This window comes from Malania oleifera, chromosome 11, assembly GCF_029873635.1.
Source record: "Malania oleifera isolate guangnan ecotype guangnan chromosome 11, ASM2987363v1, whole genome shotgun sequence".
Lineage (NCBI taxonomy): Eukaryota > Viridiplantae > Streptophyta > Magnoliopsida > Santalales > Ximeniaceae > Malania > Malania oleifera.
In genome coordinates this window covers 1,999,653-2,023,202 of record NC_080427.1, presented here as the reverse complement: position 1 = coordinate 2,023,202, position 23,550 = coordinate 1,999,653, and the positions used below count along the sequence as shown (strand labels likewise).

Genomic DNA, 23,550 nt, shown 5'->3' with positions numbered 1-23,550 from the left:
ATTCCCCGAGGAGACATTCTGGCCTTTGGGCTATGTATTACACGACTGAACTCCTATATTTGGGACAGCTTCCGAGCTGCTCATTTTTAGAGTGAGTCAAGTTTTTGGCGCCATTTTCAGGGAATGTCAGTTTTAATTCAAACTAGTGTTTTTCCTATTATTTTAATTTTTCTCATGAAAAGGAAAAAAAAAAAGAAAAAAAATGTTATGAAGAAAATATGGCTACAACTGCACCACGCACGCTTATGAATTTATTAAAGTCCATACGAACCACACAACCATCTTGCATCATATTGCGTGAGAATGCATAGAACTTTAACATTAAGCTTGGAATGATATCTGTGATACCTCAATTTTATGGGATGGAGTGTGAAAAATCATATCAGCATTTAATTGATTTTGAGCTTGCATGTGTTACATTCATAGATAGGACTGCTACTAATTAGGCAATTAGATTGCATCTATTTCCTTTTTCATTGAAAGATAAGGCTAAGTCGTGGTTTAATTCTCTTAGGCCTAATTCTATCTCTAGTTGGGCTGATATGCAAAATGAATTTTTGCATAAATTTTTTCCTTTACAGAGAACTCAATTTTTGCAGGAATAGATCAGTCGATTCATGCAAGAAGTTGATGAGATATTTAATGAAAACTGGGAGAGATTTAGAGGTCTGATTAACATGTGTCCTCATCACGAATTTGAATCATAGCATCTGGTCAACTATTTCTACACTGTGTTGACTCCTGAATCGAAGTAGTCCGTTCATACTATGAGTTTAGGATATTTCTTCGACAAGGAGCTTGATGAGGCATTGGATTTTTTGGATCATTTAACTGACTATGCTCAGCAGTGGAACACTAGGATTGATAGAAGAACGATTGTAGCTTAACCATTGAGTGGAGGCTATGGAGATGGAAAAGGAAAATTTTATAAAGCAACTTTGGAATCAACCTTCCCAGTCCTATGCACCCCTTATTAGTTGTCATATCATCAGGCTGCCCTTCAGCATTAGTATCAGCCACAATAGATCTCTCAAAGCTATGCACCTTCAGGATTTTAATCTAATGTAGCACCTGCTACACCAGATAAGTCTCTTGAGGATGTCTTTTAGAAGTTCATGCAAATTCAAGTTACAACAAACAATCAGTACACTCGGGCCATAAATGAATTGCGGGACACCAATAATGAGATGAGCACACAGTTGAATATCCTAGAAAAATGGGAATTTTCTATTGAACCCCAGCTTAATCTTCAAGAATACCAGAACCAACAACAACAAATACATAATGCTTCTCTTGAAACAGTGGAGGTTGTTATTACTTTGAGAAGTGGAAAAGAAGTTCCCCAACCTGAGATACTCATTGACAAATCGACAGTATTCCCAGCACCTAATGTTACAACTGAGATAGATGAGGTTAAATAAAAATCAGAGGAAGCAAGCCCAAAATTGAAGAAGTTAGATAATGTGGAGAGCGAGGCTAGTAAGGAGTACCAACCTATGGTACCTTACCCAAAGAGATTGATAGTTGTGGAACCATCATTCCCTTCTAGATTAAATATCAAGGAGTGCAATGCTGATCCAAATCCACATGGTGGTAAGGTGATGGGTACACCAAATAAAAAGGGTGAGAAGACTGGTGAGAGTTTAATTTTCAAAGAACTAGGTAAAATTTTTAATGTTGATGCTTCTGGAGAACCAAATGTAACTACTCTAAAAATAAGTGACTTTCCTAGAAAATATACTAAATAAAGATAATTTCTTATTAAAACAAGGAAGGCAGTTTGCATATGTTTTGTCTGGCACCTTAGAATGTATTGATTTATTTGAGGTTAACTTTTTTGTAGGTAATAAGACTGATTCATTGTGGCAACTTAAATTTGGAGACTTGCCTGTTCAATTTATGGACCTGCACTAACTAGATGAAATTCCCCCAAAGCCTGCGCCAGAAAGACTGTGATATTTTTCTTTCCTTTATTTTCATTTTTCTATACCTTGTTTTATTTTTAGTTAGTTTTCAAGCATATTTTTCCTTAGTTTCTATTTTTTTTTCCCCTTACTTTTCCACCCAAGTACGCTCCACTTCCCTTATGCACATCTTTTCTATTTACCTTATGCTTTCACACTGAGGACAATGTTCCACTTTAGTTGGGGGGGGGGGGAGATGATTAATTACATTGAAAAAAAAAATTTGAATATGGATGATTTGGCCATGATTAACACTGACTAATACCCTTTACATATATGCATATAACCTAGGAGTTACACACTTAAGCTATATAGTGGGTTATTTATACGTAGTTTATCTTTGTATGGCTAATCTAGGAATTGTAACTTTATGTAGGTTGACTAGTAGTTCATTCATGTTAATCTGGTTGTATAAATGCTTGTATTTACACGGTATCTCATGAGGCTGAAAATACACGTTCACGTGACTTGTACCACTTAGGGTTCCTTGTGAGCACTGAGAGAGCGCCCATGACGACTATGACACCTTGTGAGGTATTGTTGAGCCATTTATCATTCTTTTGAGTCTTTGACGTCAACTTAGAGTTCATGAAACTCAAATTTCCTTTTTTTATATTTATTTTTGTGAATACTTTTTGTACACTAGTTGTTATTTTTGATTTGCTAGCCAAGAGGTGACATCTAGTGGGGAGATAGAAACCTAGGTCTTGTAGCCTACTCAAGATGTGAAGGATGAACCACCCCTAGAAATAGACTTAGTTCATGGGCTATTGTTCAAGCTTAAATCCTATTGGTGGTATGAAGACAAGAAAAGAAGTGTAATGATTGTCCTAATTAACAAAGAAAATACAGAAATTGAAAAATGAGCAGAAGAAAGAATAAGAAAATTAGAAATGTACATGAAATGAAAGATAAATACATGCTCCATAGATATGCATAAAAAGTCATCGACATGGCACATGCTCTCCACATATGAAGACTCTTCAACCACTTAATGCCTCAAAGGTATTCACGCCTAGTTTGTGAATAAGTTGATCTAGGGTGGTCTTGGTTGGACATGGCGAGTAGGTGAGAAGATGCTAGGGTGAAGGACCCGACACCTCGCAAATAGGCTAGATCCTTTTCAGAATAGTCCACTCCATACATTTAGCATTTGTTCCGTGCAATATATTAAATGTTTGATCGCAACACTCTCCTCACATATGATGAGTGAACCTGTCCTTTTTGAGTGTTTTTTAGGGTATACCAGTTAGGCCGAGTCAAAATGACCGTTCTGTAGGTGTCCACTGGTATCCTAGGTGTAATGAGTCATACACATCACACATTCCTTGAGATTTCACCTCTTTATACTCGAATTTATATGGCTGCATTAACTATGAATTGTACTGCTGGTTAACTTCATGTGAGTATATTGTTGTTAATTTCTATATAATGATGAAACTTGCACGAGCGATGTGCTTCAGAGTTGTGTGCATTGAATACAAACGAGCTAATGTGAAATTTGGTTATATTCCTGTATGTGAAATGGTATGGTACTCATTTCATGTTTTTCGAAGTTAGTATTTGTGGATACCGCCCAAAAATTCATTCAAGTTATTTGCTAGAAACTAGCAAAATGTTAGTTGGGGGGGTGTGATTACATGCTTAAACTGCGTAATTAGGTGCTTTAATACATGCACTGAGGCTTATATTTTTTAATTACATACCTAATTACTCTCAATATTTTAGAATTGGGTCATATTCATAATATGTTGGTTTTATTGAGTAATTTATGAATTTTTAGTATTTTATTATCGCAGGGCAACTATCGGGAGCTAAAACCAGTACTGCTTTCTAATTCGTGCATAATTTTTTCATCTGAGCTCTAATTGAGATAATTTGAAATTTTTAAGAAATATGAGAAGATTATCTACAACCTTCGTGTTTTAAGTTTTGAGCGATACAGGCTCTAAGACAGTCAAAATCGCCATTGTTTGCTGAAAAAACAAAAGAAGCAAAAACCAAAAATAAAATAAATTAAAAAAATAAATAAATGAATACCTGATGTGACCCGGCCATGCAACCGGGTCTGGGTTATCTTTATTGTGCTTAAGCTGGGCATAGGGTAGCTCCCTTTCTCCCTTTATATATGTATATATTCCTTTGAGCTCCGGTTCCCCTTCCCTCTTCCCTTTGCTTTCTCTTTCCCTATCTCCTCTCTCGGCCCCTGTTCGATTCCTCCATCAGAAGCTCCTCTCTTTTCTCTTCCTCTCTCCCTCTCGGCTCTTCTCCCTCTCTTGTCTTGCAGTACCCTTCTCTCCCTTTTCACTTCTTCCCTCTCGGTTTACTCCCCTTTACTTCTGCCCGTGAGCATCCACAGTTGTCGCTACTGCTGCTGTCTTTATTTTCTAGGCCACGCACAACTCCTTTATCCCCATGTTGTTGCTGCCATAACCGAGACCTCCATCCTTTCTGCTGCTGGAGACTCAAAGCTAAATTCCACCAACCCGAGCTCTCCTTCTGTCGATGTGGTTGCTGCTGCAGGCTAACATCCAAACCCCTGTTGTAGCTACTGCTTCTTCTTCTTCTTCTTGCTATCCCAGTGCCGAGAGGCTTCCCAAGTTGTTGTGTGTTTGTTGTGCTAAAAGACCTGAGAAGCCCTACTGCCATCACAGTCGGTCACGGCCAGCCACTCACGGCCACTCCTCTAGCCGATCTCTCTCTTTTTTTCCACTTCTTTTTCTTTTTCTTTCCTTTCGTTTTCTTTTGTTTTTGTTTTTTATTATTCTTGCTTTAAATATTTAAATTAGTATTTTTATTTTTCAATTGAGTTTTAGTTAAAGTTTTAAATTTTTGAATCTTTGTTTTGGTATTATTATTATTAAAGCTTATTTATTTATTTTCTCTCAATTAAATTTAGAATTAGACTTAATTATTGCTTGAGTTATTTATTTAATTGATTAATGTTCGATTTGGTTCTTGAAAAAATAAAATAAAATACAAAAAGAAAAAAAATATTTTTTTAGAAGTTAGTAGTTTTCCTTAAAATTTAAATTTTGTTTGTTGAAGTTCGATTTAGTTTAAACTTAATCTTATTAAAGTTCCTATTTTTATCGTGTTTAGTTACTTTTTAAGTTGTTAAAGTTTTAATTTTTGTTCAAGTTATTGTTTGCGTTTAAATTTTAATCTTGATTTAAGTTATTGATTTTATTAAAAGTTTGATTTTTCTTGTTCGCGTTTGTGTTTGATGGAGTTTTTTTTTTTTTGTTTTTTATGTTATTGCATGTTTTAATTACATAGGAAAGTTATCATCTTTAGTTGTTATTCTGAAGTTCAATGCGTGTTTCAATTCTTGTTTGGCTATTAATGTGGTATTTCCATTTTTGAGTGACAATTTCATATGTGTTAGGACTTAGATTTTAAATTGTACGTTACTTTAATTCGTCAAAAGAAATCTCAAACAATCTAGAAAATCCGAATCTGAACTGTGTTTAGTGTTCTTTTGTTTCTTATTTTCTAATTGGACTTATGTTAAATTTGAGAATAAACTACATTCCCTAAGGAGACAATCTAACCTTTGGGTTAAGTATTATACGACCGAACTCTTATACTTAGGATAACTTCTGAACTGCTCATTTTTAGAGTGAGTCATTTCCCTTACCTAACTGACTAGGAGGCCTGACTCCAACTTTATTCTTACACCTGCAACGTACCAAACTCCAAAACCCTGAAATAATGTACATTTCCTAATTCAATCAACTGAAACTCCGAATAATAATTATACTCCTCGTTTCCCTAGGCTTACATATCCTTTTTATCTATAAAATTTAAAACTACTAGTTATTTACCAGTGTTAACTGAGTTCCTGAGAAAACACCCACTTGGATTCTCAACCCATGCTTGTGGTATTTGGAAACCCAAACCCTGAAATCACAACACCCTTCTTTAATCAACTCAAGCTTCAGTATATTTTCATCTAAAAAGCAAGATGTAGTCCCAAGAGGGGGTTGAATTGGATTTTAAAATTTTCTTTTAATTCCTTTTAAGAATCGTTAAACTTCTTTTATTTCTTTTAACCAATTCTTAACTTGTTTGTTATAAGAACATAATTTCTTTTATACAATGAACAACACAACTATGTAAACATCCAAGTAACCAAACCAATCATCCAAAATTTGAAAGTAAACAACCAAACGAAGATTAAAATACACAACATTTAGATAATATAAGAACTTAAGATGGTTGTTTGTTTATATAAGCCCTATGAATACAAATTTGAAACAAGCTCTGTATTGAATGATAATTTATGCTTGCTGATATGGATTTGATTCATCAATATGATTGTCAACAAAATATTCAAAAACACACTTCTTCCTAATGTTCAGCTTTTAAAAGAACTTTCAGTTCAAAAAGTTAAAAATGATCAACCAACGTAGTCCCTTTCGGTTTCTGTAATCAATGCTGATCAAACAAAAACAAATTATCTTCTGGTCTATTTAACAACCAAACACTCAGAATTTAGAGATTTAAAAAGCATCCACGCAATTTATAACCTTTGCTGAAAAGTAAATGAAATTAGGAATAGCTTCCCGAGAGGGGGGGGGTGAATTGGCTTTTAAAATTTCTTTTAATTTTTTAGAATTCTTAAACTTATTTTATTTCTTTTAATCAATTCGTGACTGATTTGTTTAATTTGTTAAGCACTCAAGAACTTAGTTTTTTTACTTAATTTTTAACCATACAAACATCCAATCATTCAACCAAACCAATCAACTAAAATTATAAAGTAAACAAACAAGCCAATACACAACACTTATGTAATATAACAACTCAAGATAGTTGTTTGTTTATATTTGCCAAATTTGAACCAAGCCCTGTGGTGAATGAGAATTTATGCTTGCTGATGTAAAGCCTTATATAGATGAATCAAATCACTCTTTCCAAATATTTAGAACTCAAATAAACTCTTGGTAAATTTATCTTTGGGATGTTAACCAAGTAAGGTACTCCCGTAAGGTTTCCGCAAGATATGGTGTAACCAACGTACTCCCTTTCGGTTTTCGAAACCCAAATCAAAATTAAACCTTAAGTTTGTTTGATTTCCAAATATTACGTAGTATATATGATTATCAAATAAACCATCCACACAATTTAAATATGCTGAAAATAAAGAGTAAAGGAAAGAGAGAATGAGACCGATATTTTTACGAGGTTCGGCTTATACCTATCCTACGTCCTCGCCCTTGACAAACTACCAAAGGATTCACTAAACTAGTTCCGTTGATGGGTGGAATAAACCTTTACAACGTCCTTGGTTAAGGCTAGATCCCGCCTTCTCCAAACAATATTCCCTTGTTCGGTCACTCCTTTAGGCTAGAGCCCGCCTCTCTAAGCCATATCCCCTTACTTAGCCAACGATCCAAACCATCCTTGGAACGTCAAAGAACTACAAGAAATACAAGATAAGATCTGTGTACAAGTATACTCTCTTAAAGAGTAAGTTAGTACAATTTCAACACTATATACTTGAATGTAAAATATCAATATGAAATACAATGAAGCTCAAGTGTAGAATTCACCGATATCCTTCTTAGATGAGGATTAGCAGTAGAAATTCAGAGGAGGAAGGATTAGCACTTCAAAATATCTCAGCAAAATAGTTTTGCAAAGAGTGAACAAGAGAGCTTTGGAAGAACAAGATTGCTTTAGCTTTACAAGCAGATTTTTCAATTGTTGGATGAGTTTTGATTTGCAAAACCATGTATTTATGGGCTTTCAAACTTGTTTCCATGTTGAAAAAGTTTCCTTAGAGAGTTTCCTAATTTTTGAGAAAGTTTGGAGCTCAAACGACTATATTTAAAAATGTTAGAATTTAAAAAATTTGCCCATTGAACAATGTTCAGATGTTTGACAGCAGTGACCTTGCTTCAGTGTTTTGGCCATAAATTTTTCTATATAACTAAATTAGGTGTTCTTGGTGTCAAAAGAAAGCTAAGAGAAACTCCTATAACTTTCATGTTGACGACTTTTAAAATAATGAGTTTTTTATAGAGAAAAATTCACCTCAATGCGGCTGTATAAAAAACTGATAGCATTTGGGAAAACTCTTTTTGGTGTTTTTTATTCCAAAAATGATTCTAACATTTTTTTAAATAATTTTTGACCTTATAAAAATATTTTTAGGTATTTTAAAAGGTATCTAGGTCTAAGAAATTAACCTATGAGCTTCAAAATATTTCAATCGATATTTTAAATATTAAAGCACTTACATAAAGACTTCTAAGATATTAACATTCTAAGTTCTTGAGTCTTCATGCTTTGTCTTTGGATTGAGTTCATTTTTTCTTCAAACTTCCATATTCTTTGATCTTTCTCACTTTGCCTTTCTTTGGTTCTTTGGACTTTAATATGCCTTGGCTTTCAACAACTCATTCATGTCCTCATATTCTTCAAGGTTTCATATATCATCTTTAAATCCATGCTTTGACTCATTTAAGCTTCATTTGATCCTTGTGAGTACTTTCACCTTACTTTCTCATATTTGAGCCTTGAAATAACATTACTCACACAAATACATTAAATTTTACTTGTTTGTTAGCATAAAAACAAGATAACAAGATTTTAAGCCTTGTAAGGCCAACAGTAAAGAGTAGGGAAGAAAGAGTGAGACCGATATTTTTACGAGGTTCGGCTTATACCCAACCTACATCCTCATATTTGGAAAACCACCAAAGGATTCACTAAACCTGTTCCTTTACCGGGCGGAACAAACCTTTACACACTCCTTCAGTAGGTTAGAGCCCGTCTCTTTAAGCAATATCCCCTTGCTTAGCCAATGATCCAAATAATGCTTGGAATTGTCAATCTAAAAAATACAAGTCAAGTAGATGTACAGAGAATTTGCTCCTCAAATAATTGATTAGTACACTTTGAATAACTATATATTTCAATAAAATTCAGAATACGAAATTTAGATTGAAGCTCTAGAAATTTTTCACTGTTTGATTCTTTTTATGAATGAAATAATTGATAGTTGAAGCACAATATCGGTTAGAAACCAGCAAGACTTTAGTAAACTTCGTTCCAATTTATAGCAAGATGTGAGCAATAGAGAGATTTTGCAATTTCTAAATGCTTGAGAGAAATTTGATTGCTGAATTGATTTCTTGGTTTTCTCTTGGTTTTTAAATCAATGTAACTTGAGGGTATTTATAGATGTTGAAAGGTTTCTAGCTTGCTCCCCAAGTTTACTTGGAGTAGGGTCCAAGTTTTATATTAATTTGGGCCTCAAGTAATTTCAATTTAAAAAATATGTCCGTTGAGTATTTTAAAATCTACCATGAGCAAGACGACTGTGTGCTCTCTGATAGTTGTCTGTCCATGTATTTCAAATTAAATTTTTGTAAAAAAAAAGGTGGCAGTCACCTGTCCTTAGGGCGGCAGTCATCTGTCACTGAACAACTCAATTTTTTAAAGCATACAAAAGAGTGGCAGTCGGCTGGCAAAACACACCCAGACGTCTCAACTGTCACTGGTAGTCATCTGTCAAGTACTTGAGAGTTGTTTGTCAAGCTTCTGTCTCTTCTTAAAGCTTTTTAATTATGGCAGATGACTGATCAAGGACAAATAGTCGTCTGTCAACCAGTTTTTCTTAGTTTAAAGCATTTTTTATCTCTCTCTTCATTTCTTAATTTATCTTGGAATATTAGCTGGATGAACATTGAAAAATATGTTCCAAGACTTAAACTAAGATCTCTAAGTCTCTTTGCCTAATGAGCTTCAAAATGGAAAATCATATTTGAAACATTCTTGAAGTACTTACAAAGCTTTGTCCTAAAGACTCGCTTGATTCTTCTTTGCTTTGAGTTCTTTTTATTGTTAAGCTTCAATGATCATGAATTTCATGTGAGCTTTCAATTCTTTATCTCTCTTGATCTTTCATCACTAATTTAGATTTTTAGCTTCATTGATCTTTGAGTTTTCCATGTTGATCACTTAAGCTTTTATTCTTGAAGCTTTTACTTTAATATCAATGCTCTCATGATCTTCTAATTTTGATTCATGCCTTAGCTTGATATATTCATCCTTATTTGAAGTACAAGATTTCATGAATTCTCTAACTTTGCATTCATTATTATGTCCTGAAAAATACATCACTTAAACAAAGCATGTTAAGTTCTACTTGTTTGTTAGCATCAAAATAGGATATTAAGGAATATTAAGCTTTATAAGGCCAACATCATCTAACACAAGATATGGGTTCAAAAAAACCTACTAACCATATACACCCTAAAATAACCCCCTTACCTTGACTTTTGGATGGTGCCCGAACTTCTCAAACCAAAATTCTGCTATGGCTAAGTTGTAGAGAATTACCCCAGGATCATCGTGCTAACTTCTAATCGTTGAAACGGGGTGAATTAGAGCAAGAAATAAAGAGAGAAGGCAAAGGATCTGAATTCTAGAGTGAGAAAATGGAGGAAAAAGTAGAATTCTCACTGAAAATGTGATTTGAGACTATATATAGATGGCTGGCCACGTGGCTTTGTCAACAAGACACATGGTCTCGTCGACAAACCAAAGAAAGGAGTTTGTCGACGAAGGTAATGAGTTCGTCAATGAGCCAAGGTCTGAAATTTTTCGCTCTCAATACCTTTTCGTCAATAAGACACTGAGGCTCATCTACGAATCATACGATTCTACGAATCACAAGAGGCCATTCGTCGACAAAGCCTGACTTTGACTCCTTTTGAATTTTCCTTCATTAATTTCATAATTTAAATATTATGGGTCTCTACATTCTCCCCTCATAAAATTTCGTCCTTGAAATTTGCTGTCTATGGTATACACCATCCACTTGAGGAAACATTTTCTACTTAATTTATTAATTACCCTTACTTATGGCGAAAGAATACCATGGTTACAATTACGATTCTGGGAGATTAATTACAAGTATACACATAAAATAAAATTCTCTCATAATTAAAAATACAACCTATCTTATAATCTAAAATACAACTTATACATTAATTACCCTGCACTATATAGACGATACTAATTTTATCTGAACTATTTCCTTTCTTTTCCTGACTAATAGTGATCCCCACTAAACAAATGTGGGTACCTTTGTTGTATTTCTTCCTCAAGTTCCCACGATGCCTCCTCTACTGCATGAGTCCTCCATAGTATTTTCACTAATATATTTTTCTTGGTGCATAACTCCTTTCTTTCCTATCTAGAATCTGCACTGGTGTTTCCTTATATGCTAAAGTACCTCTAAGCTCTATCTCCTCGTAGTTAATCACGTGGGAGGGATCTAGGACATATTTCCTCAACATAGAAAAATAAAATACATTGTGAATCTTAGATAGAGCTTGTGGTAAAGCTAGTCTATAGGTAACTGAACCCACTCTTTCAAGTTTCTCAAATGGGCCAATAAACCTAGGGCTCAGCATACCCTACTTTCCTAACCTCATAGCTCCTCTCATAAAAACCTAGTAACCATATATACCCTAAAATAACCCACTTACTCTAATTTTGAGATGGTGCCTGAACTTCTCAAATCAAAATTCTGCTCGGCTAAGTTGTAGAAAATCACCTCAGGATCATCGTGCTAACTTCTTGTCGTTGAAACGGGGTGAATCGGAGGCAGAAATGAAGCAAGAAGGTAGAGGATCCGAATTCTAGAGAGAGAAAACGGAGGAAAGAGCAAAATTCTCATTGAAAGTGTGATTTTTGACTATATATAGATGGCTAGCCATGTGGCTTCGTCGATGATACATGTGACCTCATTGATGAACCAAAGAAGGGAGTTCGTCGATGAAGGTAATGAGTTCGTCATCGAACCAAGGTTTGAAATTTTCCCCTCTCGGTATCTTTTCATCAACGAGACACTAAGGCTCATCTATAAATCATACGAGGTCGTTCATCAATGAAATCAAGTGGTTCATCGACAAACCTTGACTTTGGTTCTTTTTGAATTTTCCATCATTAATTTCATAATTTAAATCTTTCGAGTCTCTGCATCAACACTCGTTCATCGATGAGAACATGACTTCATCAATGGGAAGACTGTCTAATATTTTTGAGCTCTTGGTATTTTCTCGTAGACGAGAACAAAATGTTTGTCATCAAGTGGCCTCCATGCGTTCATCGACGAGGCCAAGGATTCATCGACGAGCTACCTGCTATCCAGCCCGATTCAACCTAGGTTAATGCATATGAATATGTTCAAAACAACATGCATCCTAAGGTGATATGTAAATACAATCAAACCTAAAGGCCCATTACACTTGAAAAACTTGAAACTTGTTTTTTCATCCTTTTGCTCTTTATGTTCCATGGAGTGTGCTAGGTTGTATATGCTATAATAGTCATTACTTCCATGACTTCCTTACCTTACGTGCATGTTAAGTAATGATGCTATTTATAATCTCAATGCATGGGTAAGATACTATGTGATTTGTCATTATCAAAACAGGATTAGATTCATAGAGTCAACACTTTCGAAGATGTGCTCGTAGAGAACCAAGCGCTGAGCCTCTGTTACCTTTGGCCAGGTAAAGTAAGTGATTGGAACATATTATTGGCATATAATGCCAAGCTTCCGTGTCCAGACTAGGCACCAGTCGTCAAGTCAGGCAGCGTAGCTTGGGGCAATGTCAATCCGGATCCATTGCCTAGTCCTCTCCAGGTGTTTTTTTAGCACCATGTTATTCAGTGCACCAGGACCTGACCTCGTCATCTATGTCATAGAGGTTGATGTTGGAGGAAGAGTTAAAGAACAATACTATGATTATACACATGTACAACCATAAATGGTTGATCGCTAACTCTTGTGAGTGCCTAAATTGCACTCCTTTTTTATTTCTTTTTGTGATTTCCATTGTCTTAGTGTCTTAACGCATGGTAAAGAACCTTTTGATTGATATTGAATGATTTTTTCTTTACAATTTTCTTGGGTTCTCTATGAAAAAAAAATTACTTTTTCACCAAGATCAAATGTACTCACATGGATTTTGTTAAAAATATTGATATATTAATAATTTTTTTTCAAGTTATTTGGGGTCATATATCCATGAAGTGGCATTTGGGTGTTCTTCACTATTCTAAAACACTGGTTAAGTCAAGCTTGTGGTTCTCCTTCATAAAATCCACACTTTTTTATCAACATGGTTTCTTTTTGTGGTTTTATCCTTAAATAAACCAAAACATCCTTTAAAAAATTTAACTTTTTAATGAACGATTAATGATGCAACTATTGAAAAGATTAAAAAGTCTCATTTCTAGAAGACAACTCGAGGGATTTTAAGTTGGGTTTTAAAATTTTCCTCCAAAAGAAACTGAAAGATCATACAAATTCCAATTTATTTAAAAAAAATTAAACTTACATTAAAAATGTTTTTTGGGAGCTACATATGACTTCATTCCTCCTTGGAGGATGTGTAGGCAATCTACGTTGTAGATTCAGACATACAAAATAAAAAAATGTAATCCTTTTTTCCTTTGTTCTTCATTTCTTCTTCATTGTTTGTTAATTTGTTTGTGTTTTATATGCACTTTGATTAGGGATAAAAAGTAGTAGAATTTTTATGAGGATTAGTCCTCCGCACAAGTCCAAGAAAATTCTTTTCAAAGGGGTAAGGGTTGAACACCTTTTGAAATGGAAAATCAAAAAGGGGAAACAAAAGTAACCATTCAAAGGAATCAGTGTTTTAGGATACTAATGTTTTAAATTTAATTTAAAGGAATTGAAAATATTATCTTCCTTATTCACCAATGTACCCCTAAACCTTATCTCTTTAAAAATATATTCATTTTTGTCCTTTTCCAAAATTAAATAATGTGTCGATTCTATTTTCAAAGATAAAAATGACAAGTTAGATGAATCAATAGTTTGGTACCCAACACTTGATTGATTTCAACACATTCACTTAATGTTGGCAGTCCAAACAGGTCCTTAACCCAATATCAATGGCTTTGGAAACTCTACCATGGATGTTAAAGAGTCGAGTTGGGTCTTGTGTGAATGTGAGTATGTTTTGTGATTACATGATCTATTTTGTGTTTCTATATTGTGTATGTAGTTATGTTATGATATGGCTTATACCATTTGCCATGTCCAAACATTTGCATTCATGAGTACTCTTATTCACAAACACTTAACTACTTTCTACCTTATAGGATATATGAGAACGAAGAAGTATAAAGGACTTTTGTGTGGGTTTTATTTAAAAGTAACGTTGTAATCCCAAGAGGGGGGGTGAATTGGGTATTTTTATAAAATTATTAAGCGGAATCTCATTTTATTTTAAACCTTTTAAAATATACCAATCACAATCAACTAATCAGCCAACGGTACTATACCAACAAACAATCCTGGATATGTATGAATTGAAAAACAAAATTTGAATTCTACTTTCAGCACGTTCAACAAACAACCCTGAATTTAATCAATAATAAAGTACGTATTTAAGGCAAACTTCAATAATATAAATCAGGCAAGTTAACTTCTTAAGCTTGAATAAACAACCAACTATAATAGCTTTACCTCAGCCTACCAGCAACTCAATTCAATGTTTCCGCGCTTGTCTAAATTTCAATGAAAAACTTAATCCCTACAAATCATTAACAACCCAATATACTTGTTCAAGATAATCCAAATCCAAACTCAACATTCAAAAGAATTTCCCAATAAATTCAGAACATACACAACAATTTATAATTGTAGTATTTAAAAGAATAGGGAAGAAGACTGAACACACCAGATTTTTTACAAGGTTTGACTAACCATCTACGACCTTGCCCCAAGAAATGTGCTTTGGGGATTTCACTTACCCGCTCCATTCAAACGTGCTTTGGGTATTTTGCTAAGCAACACCTCTAACCCAGAGTCGTCAAATTGCAAAAGCCACAATATAAATTTGTCACAATTGAGCAGAATTTGTACAATAAGAAGCACTATATACTTAAAACCACAATATATAATTGAAGCTTACGGAGAATTCAAAAGGATTTTGATTGTAGTAGATGAATTTCAGAGAATTTAAATTAAATTCATTTAGGACTATGAGCAAAAGGCACAATAGATTTTTCAAAGTTTGAATCAAAAGTATAGAATGTGTATATATGAGTATTGGATGCCCTAATGCTAAAATGACGATCCTTATATAGATTAGGAGGAAATATTATTGTTTTCCCCAAGCTTGGAAATCATATCTTTTGATTTAGGAAAGAAATCAGCGCTGGTAGAAAGTTTAAAATATAGACTTTAGTCGCCTGAACCATAGGTTTAGTCACCTAAACTATTTAAAAGTAGCACTTCATTACAGGCAATAGCAGTTTCGTCACCTGACCTTGTTCTAATTTCTTGTTTACACTTGTAGTAGCATATCATTTGTCTAAAATTTTAACCTCGGTTGACTGAGCGCTATGCAAGTTAGTGTTTTTCATATTTCGGTTCCAAAACTTGTTTAGATTAACTTTGAAAAAGTACTTTGGATCATATAAAATTATTTTCTGGTTTCTAAATCAAGTTTCTAAGTCCAGAATTTAATCCTAAGAGCTTTAGTCGCAGTATTAAAGTTTAAATGTACTTATATGAGACCGTAAGAAAAAAATAAATACATTTAAATCCTAAGTCTTCATGTCATACAACTTTAACATTGTCCAAGCTTGATCAACACTTCAATATGCTCATATTCTTCATAACTTGTAACTTTAAGTTAGGCTTCATTCAATCATTACCAAGTACAACCACTGTACTTTGGGAAACGCATGATTCATGAAAATTATGTTGAGCATACAATTAGTAACCTTAATTTGTTATCATCAAAATGAGATTAAGCCTTGTTAGGCCAACAATATCCCCCATTTTGATGTTGACAAATAAGGAGCAAAATGACATAGCCTTGATAAGGCTCCCCCTCACAATAAGTGTGAAACACAAAATATAATCAATATACTTATACATTTTCAAGCTTTAACTATGATTTTGTGTTTCTCCTTTTCAGAAAAATTGTCCCCAACAAGTCATTACATTAATAACAAAACTTACAAAGCTTAGTTCAGAATTTCAATGTGACATTTCAGCAAATAACATTTATTCCTCTTATAATTCTCAGCCCTATAAGTATTTCTCCCCCTAAATATAATATTACATTAAGCATAAAAGATATAAGGATATAAATAATCAACATAAGAGATATCAATATTCATTATCGAAGATTTCAATATTCATAAGAGATATCAATATTCAGAAATATCAATATTCATTTTCAATCAATATTTATTACAATCAGCATGGACTCACAACCTTCTCTTTCTCATTTTGCTATAACTTCTACAATCAATATTGACTACAATTAGCATGAACTCATAACCTTCTCATTCTCATTTTGCTATAATTTCTCCCCCTATTAACACCAACAAAAAGGAATAAAATAGAGAATTTAACATAGAAATCATAATAAGACATTCAGTTTGCAAACACTAGGTCCAATAGTCTGAATGCAATTCTCAGACAATAGATCCAACAATAGGATCATTAATATAGCCATCAATCAGTATGCATCGTAAACTCAATATAATCCATGTCCAACAAACATTTCTCAACATCTGAGATATCATAAGTAGGAGAAAATAGCATAAAGTTAAGAAAATTATTAAGAGTAAAAAAAAAAACAAATAAAGTATCAACTACTACAATATTACAATCCAAACTATTTCTAGTAAGTAAATTAAAAAAAAAAAAGCATCTAGTATTCATCAACATCATCACCACAGGAAGATATCACCTCCTCATCATCATCGTCATCGTCCTCACCTGAGCTCACCTCCATAGGAGCCTTTCCTTTTGAATAGAAAGCACTGCCCATATGACTCTCAATATGTGTGAGTCTTTGATCGAATGAAGTAAAGCTGGATCGGAGTGCATTATATTTCGTATCCATATCACTATGGAAAGCACTCAGCTAGGAGTCCAAATGTTGTGAATAATCAATGAACCACGAAGGAGCAGTAATATCTGGAACTGCTGGAGCAGGTGGTATATCCTAACGTGGATCTTGATCAAGATCTCAATTTCCTTGTAATCATACATTTCCTAGAGGAGATCCATCTGGTTTTGGTATCCAACCAAATGCTCCCTCAAATGAATATTCCATAAGTTTTACAGTGATAGATGAAAATATGTCATAGGATGTGCTTTTGATAAATAATGTGAACAAGTTTGCAACCCCAAGATGATCAAATATGAGGTTCAGAATTCACCCATAGAGAAGAATAACTCACCTCATTTCTTCTTTTAAGATCGTCTATTTGAAGATTAGAGTAGGAAGATAGGCGTTCACCTTTGAATATGCACCATATAACAAAACAATTTGGGTTGGAAAGATGGCAATGAGACCCGACCCTAGGTAAAATGTTGTAAGTAATAAAGAGATGAATGATTTTGGCCACTAGGTTTAGTTTTCGATACAAAGGTGGGTGGCCAAAATACATTGATTGTTCAGTCATGATTAATGGGAGGAACTCTTGTGGGATAAAGTCCTATGCCATAATCCAGGATTGTCTTAAGTTAGGACATTCGAACTCACCAACATGAATCCTAAAAGTGTTTGCAATTGTATGTTGGGCGAGTGCAAAAGCTTTATCCATAGTAGTGGTCATATACATGTTTTCTCTCCTTTCCATGTTTTTATAAAGCAACCTAACCAAATTCTAATAAACACCCCTTGCTTGATATGCAATAAATCTGTCCCATCCAAAAACATTAAACATATGAAGGATGTTGGGAAAACTCTCTTGCATGAATGAAAGATCCAAGATCTTACCAAAGATAGGTTCCATGGAATTGGTATGCTCACTGTATACTCTATTTCCCGTATGAGAGACAAGCCACTGTTGAATAGCCTCAGAATCATCCTTCCATGAGGTTTGGCTTCAGTTTGTCGTAGTCTTTGTTCTTGGCATGGTTTGGGAGGAAAATGTTTAGTTAAATTTGCTAAATCTAGAGTAGGATGTAAGATATGGAGGTTTAATGGAGGTTTAGTGGCTAACACTAAGTGGTAGAACACCAAGAAGTGAATAACGAAGCTTTAGGGGTGGAAAGAATAGTGTTCATATGCTTGAAGTTGCGAAAAGTTAGGGTTTTTGTGAACAATAAGCATTTATATTTGCGCGATTCAGGCGTTTGGCCTAAAGCGTTCAGTCACCTAAACTGTCTGGATTTAAAAACTCACAATTCAGTAGATTCTTAATCAACTAAAGACGATAGTTGAGTCGCCTAAAGTTCATGGAATTTAAAATTGCACAATTCAGTTGCTATTCGGTTAGCTAATAGTGAAGGGATGGATGCCTAAAGTTTTGAATTTTTTACTAACTTGCACTTTTGACCCAATCAATCATCTTAATGAATTTATCCCTCTCAAATCATTTTTCTACTATGTAATAAACCTAATTCTTGTCGTATTGAGATGAAATGGTCCCTTGGAAGAGGTTTTGTGAAAATTTTCACCTATTGTTCATCCATTTCTACAAATTCAAGAATGATATCCTCCTTCTGCACGAGATCTATAAGGAAATGACATCTTATATCAATATGTGTATTCCTTAAGTGAAATATAGGATTTTTGGATATATTTATGGCACTAGTATCGTCACACTTAATGGCCACAACCGCATATTCCAAACTAAAATCATTGAGTTGTTATTTCATAGACAACACTTGTGCACAACAACTACCTACTGTAACGTACACAACTTCAACAATTAATAACGCCACAAAATTTAGTTTATTGGAAAACCATGATACTAGAGAATGCCCTAAGAAATGGAAAGTAGCACTAGTACTCTTACGGTCTATTTTACATCCGACATAATCCACTTCTCAATAGATGATCATTTCAAATGATGTATCTTTAGGATACCATAAACCTAAGTCTATATTACCTATCAAATACCTTAAGATTCTTTTCACAACTGCTTGATGTGACTCTTTAAGTGCTTCTTGAAATCTAGCACACATGCAAAGGGTCAATATAGTGTCAAGACTACTGGGTGTCAATTAAAGCAAACTACCAATCATGCCTTGGTAGTATTTAACATCTACCTATTTTCCTTGCCTATCTTTATCTAAGCTGATAGAAGTACTCGTCAGAGTTCCCAATGACTTGCCACCTTCTATATCAATTTACTTGACCAAGTTCTTTATGTGTTTTGATTGATTTATGAATGTTCCATTTCTGGCTTGTTTAATTTGAAGACCAAAGAAATATGTCAATTTGCCCATCATGCTCATTTCAAACTCATTTTGGATACATGTGGCAAATTTTTGTTTTTATAATTTATCATTTGAAGCACCAAATATGATATCATTAACGTAGATTTGTATGATAAGTATATCATTGGTCTTACATTCTATAAATAAGGTACTATCCATTTTACCTCTCATGAAGCTGTTTTCTAACAAGAAGCCACTCAACCTTTCGTACCAAGCTTTAGGAACTTGTTTTAATCCATATAGGATTTTTTCTAGTCTAAACACATGATTTGGAAGATGGAAGTCTTCAAAATTAGGGGGTTGTGCTACATACACTTCTTCATTTATATATCCATTAAAGAATGCACTTTTCAAATCCATTTGGTAGAGTTTGAAGTTTTTTGTGGGATGCGAAGGCTAGTAGCATTCTGATTGCTTCCATTTTAGCTACGGGAGCAAAGATCTTATCATAATCAATACCATCTTCTTGATTGTAACATTGAAATACTAATATATCCTTGTTATAGACTACAATGTTGTACTCATCCTTCTTATTCTTATATACCCACTTAGTGTCAATTGTTGAATGATCAATAGGTCTCAGAACAAACTTATAAACTTTTTTCCCTCCAAACTGATTGAATTCCTCTTGCATAGCTACTACCCATGAATCATCATTAATTGCTTCATTTATATTCTTAGGTTCTTTTTGAGATAGGAACACACAATGATTACATAAGTTCTTTATTGAGGATCTAGTGGACACCCCTTGCGATAGTTCATCTATGAGTTGGTTCTTACGGTGATTCTTTACGAATTTATATTCCTTAGGCAATTTAGAATGTTTTAAAGCGTCATCATTAGATGGTGCTTGAGTTTCATTGCTCTCATCGTGGATTTCATGAATTGCTAGGTCTTCTAAACTTTTTATTATGTGTTTATCATCAACATTAGTAGGTTTAGAAGAGAAAGGATTAGCTTCATCAAATGCTATGTGTATGGATTCTACAACAGATTGGGTTGACAATCATAGATATGTATGAATTGAAAAACAAAATCTGAATTTTACTTTCAGCAAGTTCAATAAACTACCCTGAATTCAATCGATAATTAAGTATGTATTTAAGAAAAAATTAAAGAATATAAATCAAGAAAGTTAAATTCATAAGCTTTAATAAACAACAAACCACAATAGCTTTACCTCAGCTAACCAACAACTGAATTCAAAGTTTCAATTTCAACTGAAAACTTAAACCATACAAATAATTGACATCCCAATATACTTACTCAAGGTAATCAAAATACGAACTCAGCTTTCAATAGAATTTTCCAATAAATTCATAACATATACAAAAGTCTATAATTATAGTATTTAAAAGAATAGGGAAGAAGATTGAACACTAGATTTTTTACAAGGTTCGACTTACTGCCTATGTCCATGCCCCAAGCTACTTGTTGTGAGGATTTCCTTTACCCACTTCATTCAATAGGTGGAGTATGCTTCTTTCCATTGGAAGGTGGAGACCCCTCTTTAACGAGAACACCCTCTCACTAGGCAACAACTCTAACCTCGAGTCGTTAAATTGTGAAAATAGCAATATGAATTTGTTCATACATGTATAACACTCTTAAAATAGAGCAAAATTCGTACATTAAGAAGCACTATACACTTAAAACAACAATATGTAATTGAAGCTCATAGAGAATTCAAAAGGATTATGATTGTAGTAGAAGAATTTCAGAGAATTGAAATCAGAATTCGTTTAGGGCTTTGGGAAAAATGCACAACAGCTTTATAAAAGTATGAATCAAGAGTGTAGAATGTGTATGTGTGAGTATTGAATGCCCTAATGTGAAAAAAATGATCCTTATATATATTAAGAAGAAATCTTATAGTTTTCCCCAAGTTTTGAAATCATATCTTTTGATTTTGGAAAGAAATCAGCGCTGTTAGAAAGTTTGAAACATAGACTTCAGTCGCTTGAACGATACGTTTAGTCACCTAAACTATTTAAAATTAGTGCTTTAGAATAGGAAGTAGCAATTCAGTTGCCTGACCCCGAGAGTTCAGTCCCCTAACCCTATTCTGATTTCTTGTTTACACTAGCAATAGCATATCTGTCGCCTATACACTTTGCAACATAGTGTTTTTCATATTTTGTTTCCAAAACTTGTTTAGATTAACTTTGAAAAGTATTTTGGACCTTACAAAATTAATTTCTAGATTCTGAATTCGGTCTCTAAGTCTAGAATTAAGTCCTAAGAGCTTCAATCATAATATTGAAGTTTAAAAGTACTTACATGAGACTCTAAGAAAAAATAAGTACATTTAAATCCTATGCCCTTATGTCACATAGCTTTAACATTGTACAAGCTCGATGAACACTTCAATAAGCTCTTACTCTTCATAACTTGTAGCTTTAAGTTAGGTTTCATTCATTCATTGCCAAGTATAACCATTGTACTTTGTGGAAGACATGTTTCTTGGAAGTAATCTTAAATGCATAATTAGTAACCTTAATTTGTTATCATCAAAATGAGATTAAGCCTTGTTAGGCCAACATTATCCCCAATTTAGGCCTTATGAAAATTCCTTCACTTAATTTGTCCTCTTTGAAGATAATTCAGGAACCTTAAGAGTTGTGATATGTAGAGCTTTACCATGTACTAGTTAACTTTCGTCCCTATAATAGAGATTTTACCTAGTGTTTGGTTTTAAACAAAATTTTAGGTCACATGAAGCCAAAGACTTTATCTGTTGAGGCTTTTTATTAATTACATGCATTTTCTTTCAACTTTATAAAATTTGGTTGTGGTGGCTTTAGTGGCAACATTATCCTAATTATAATACTTTGATGATAACAATCCATTAGTGATTTTATGTTAAACTAATCTTTGCATACCAAGCTGTGATAGGTATAAGTGATTATATGGACACAAGTGCAAAGATCAAGCGTATACTCTCATAGGAAAAGATTGAGTGAACACTCAAACAGGCAAATATCAAGTGGACACTCACTTAAGAGATATCAAGCACATCCACAACAGCAAATGTAAATTATATGTAATGGGGAGTTTTTGAGGTAGTATTTTTTATTAATCTTGTAGTTCTGATTCATGCATATTTATTGAGCATCAATTGAGTAAATTCCATATGCATACTAGTTCATATGAGTACATAGGATATCACTAAGTCATAAGCTTCATACTCTTGAGTTTTCAACGAGAAAATAATGAGTTTTATGAAAAACACATCCTATACTCAAATGTATTTTAATATCGGACAAGTAATACATGATCTTAGTGTTGTAACTATTATATACTTGGTCTCAGTTAGGTTAAGACCCTAATTATGCACCTAAATGTGTAACAAATAGGGAAAACCATCGACGGTTTGGCCCAGGGGCATCAACAATTTTAGGCAGAGATGAAGTTGATATTTCGCCTGGATGAAACGATCGACAATTTGACCAAATAATCCATGGTTTGAGGGGAAACCATTCACGGTGTTGTGAATCTGTTGACGGTTTGTGCCAGGATTCAAAACCCAACTGCTATAAATGACTAGTTTTCAAAATATTAAATTATTTTCTAAGCCCAAGGGCCATAAAATGGCTGGAACTCCCTATGGAGTATATATACAAGGCTAAGAAATTGTTCAATTATTGAGTTAATAATTTACATGTAATGAAAATCATTTGCAAGAACTTCTCTATTTTTAGTTCATCGTTCAAGTGCTCACTATCTCTTTTGCTTCATAATCTTAGTTGTGAGTCAATTCTTTGAGAGATTATTGTAAGGTTTTCATTGTAGTTGATATTAGGTCAAATTTAGGAGCATCTTTGCTACTATTTCTTTGTAATTCATCTTCAAGTCGTAAAAGGTTCTTGGTGAACCGAGTTTTAAGGGTTCTTTGTGAATCGAGTTTTAAAGGCTCTTGGTGAGCCTTGTTTGAATACTTTGTGTCGGCGTGAAGGGATTTGTTCCATTGTGATGTAAAGGCTTCTTTGTCCTTGAAGGAGATTGTATAGTGGATTTTGGAATTCTTGAGTGTGTCTGAAGGCGTGAATGTAGGCAAGGGGCTGAACCACGTTAATATAGTTTGTTGAGCTTTTAATCCTTACTCTTTAATTTATATCTTCTGCATGGTTTATAATATATATTTTGTAATAGAATCATTTGTATCTTGGCAAGATTTGATATTTTTGTAGAGAAAAAATAAAATTCGCAAAATAGTCTATTCACCCCCCTCTACACTCGACTCTAGGGCCAACAAGTGGTATCTGAGCAAGGCTCTTAATTTGTCGGAGTAACTTATAGAGTGGAAAGATCAATGGCATATATGGT

At 33.8% G+C, this 23,550-nt stretch overlaps 1 non-coding gene across 1 annotated transcript; it reads right to left on the bottom strand.

The window, feature by feature from the left end:
- Window positions 1–589: 589 nt before the first annotated feature.
- Window positions 590–697, bottom strand: LOC131143547 (small nucleolar RNA R71). Its single transcript, XR_009133534.1, has one exon. It is a non-coding gene; the product is annotated as a small nucleolar RNA R71 (small nucleolar RNA).
- Window positions 698–23,550: the final 22,853 nt, after the last annotated feature.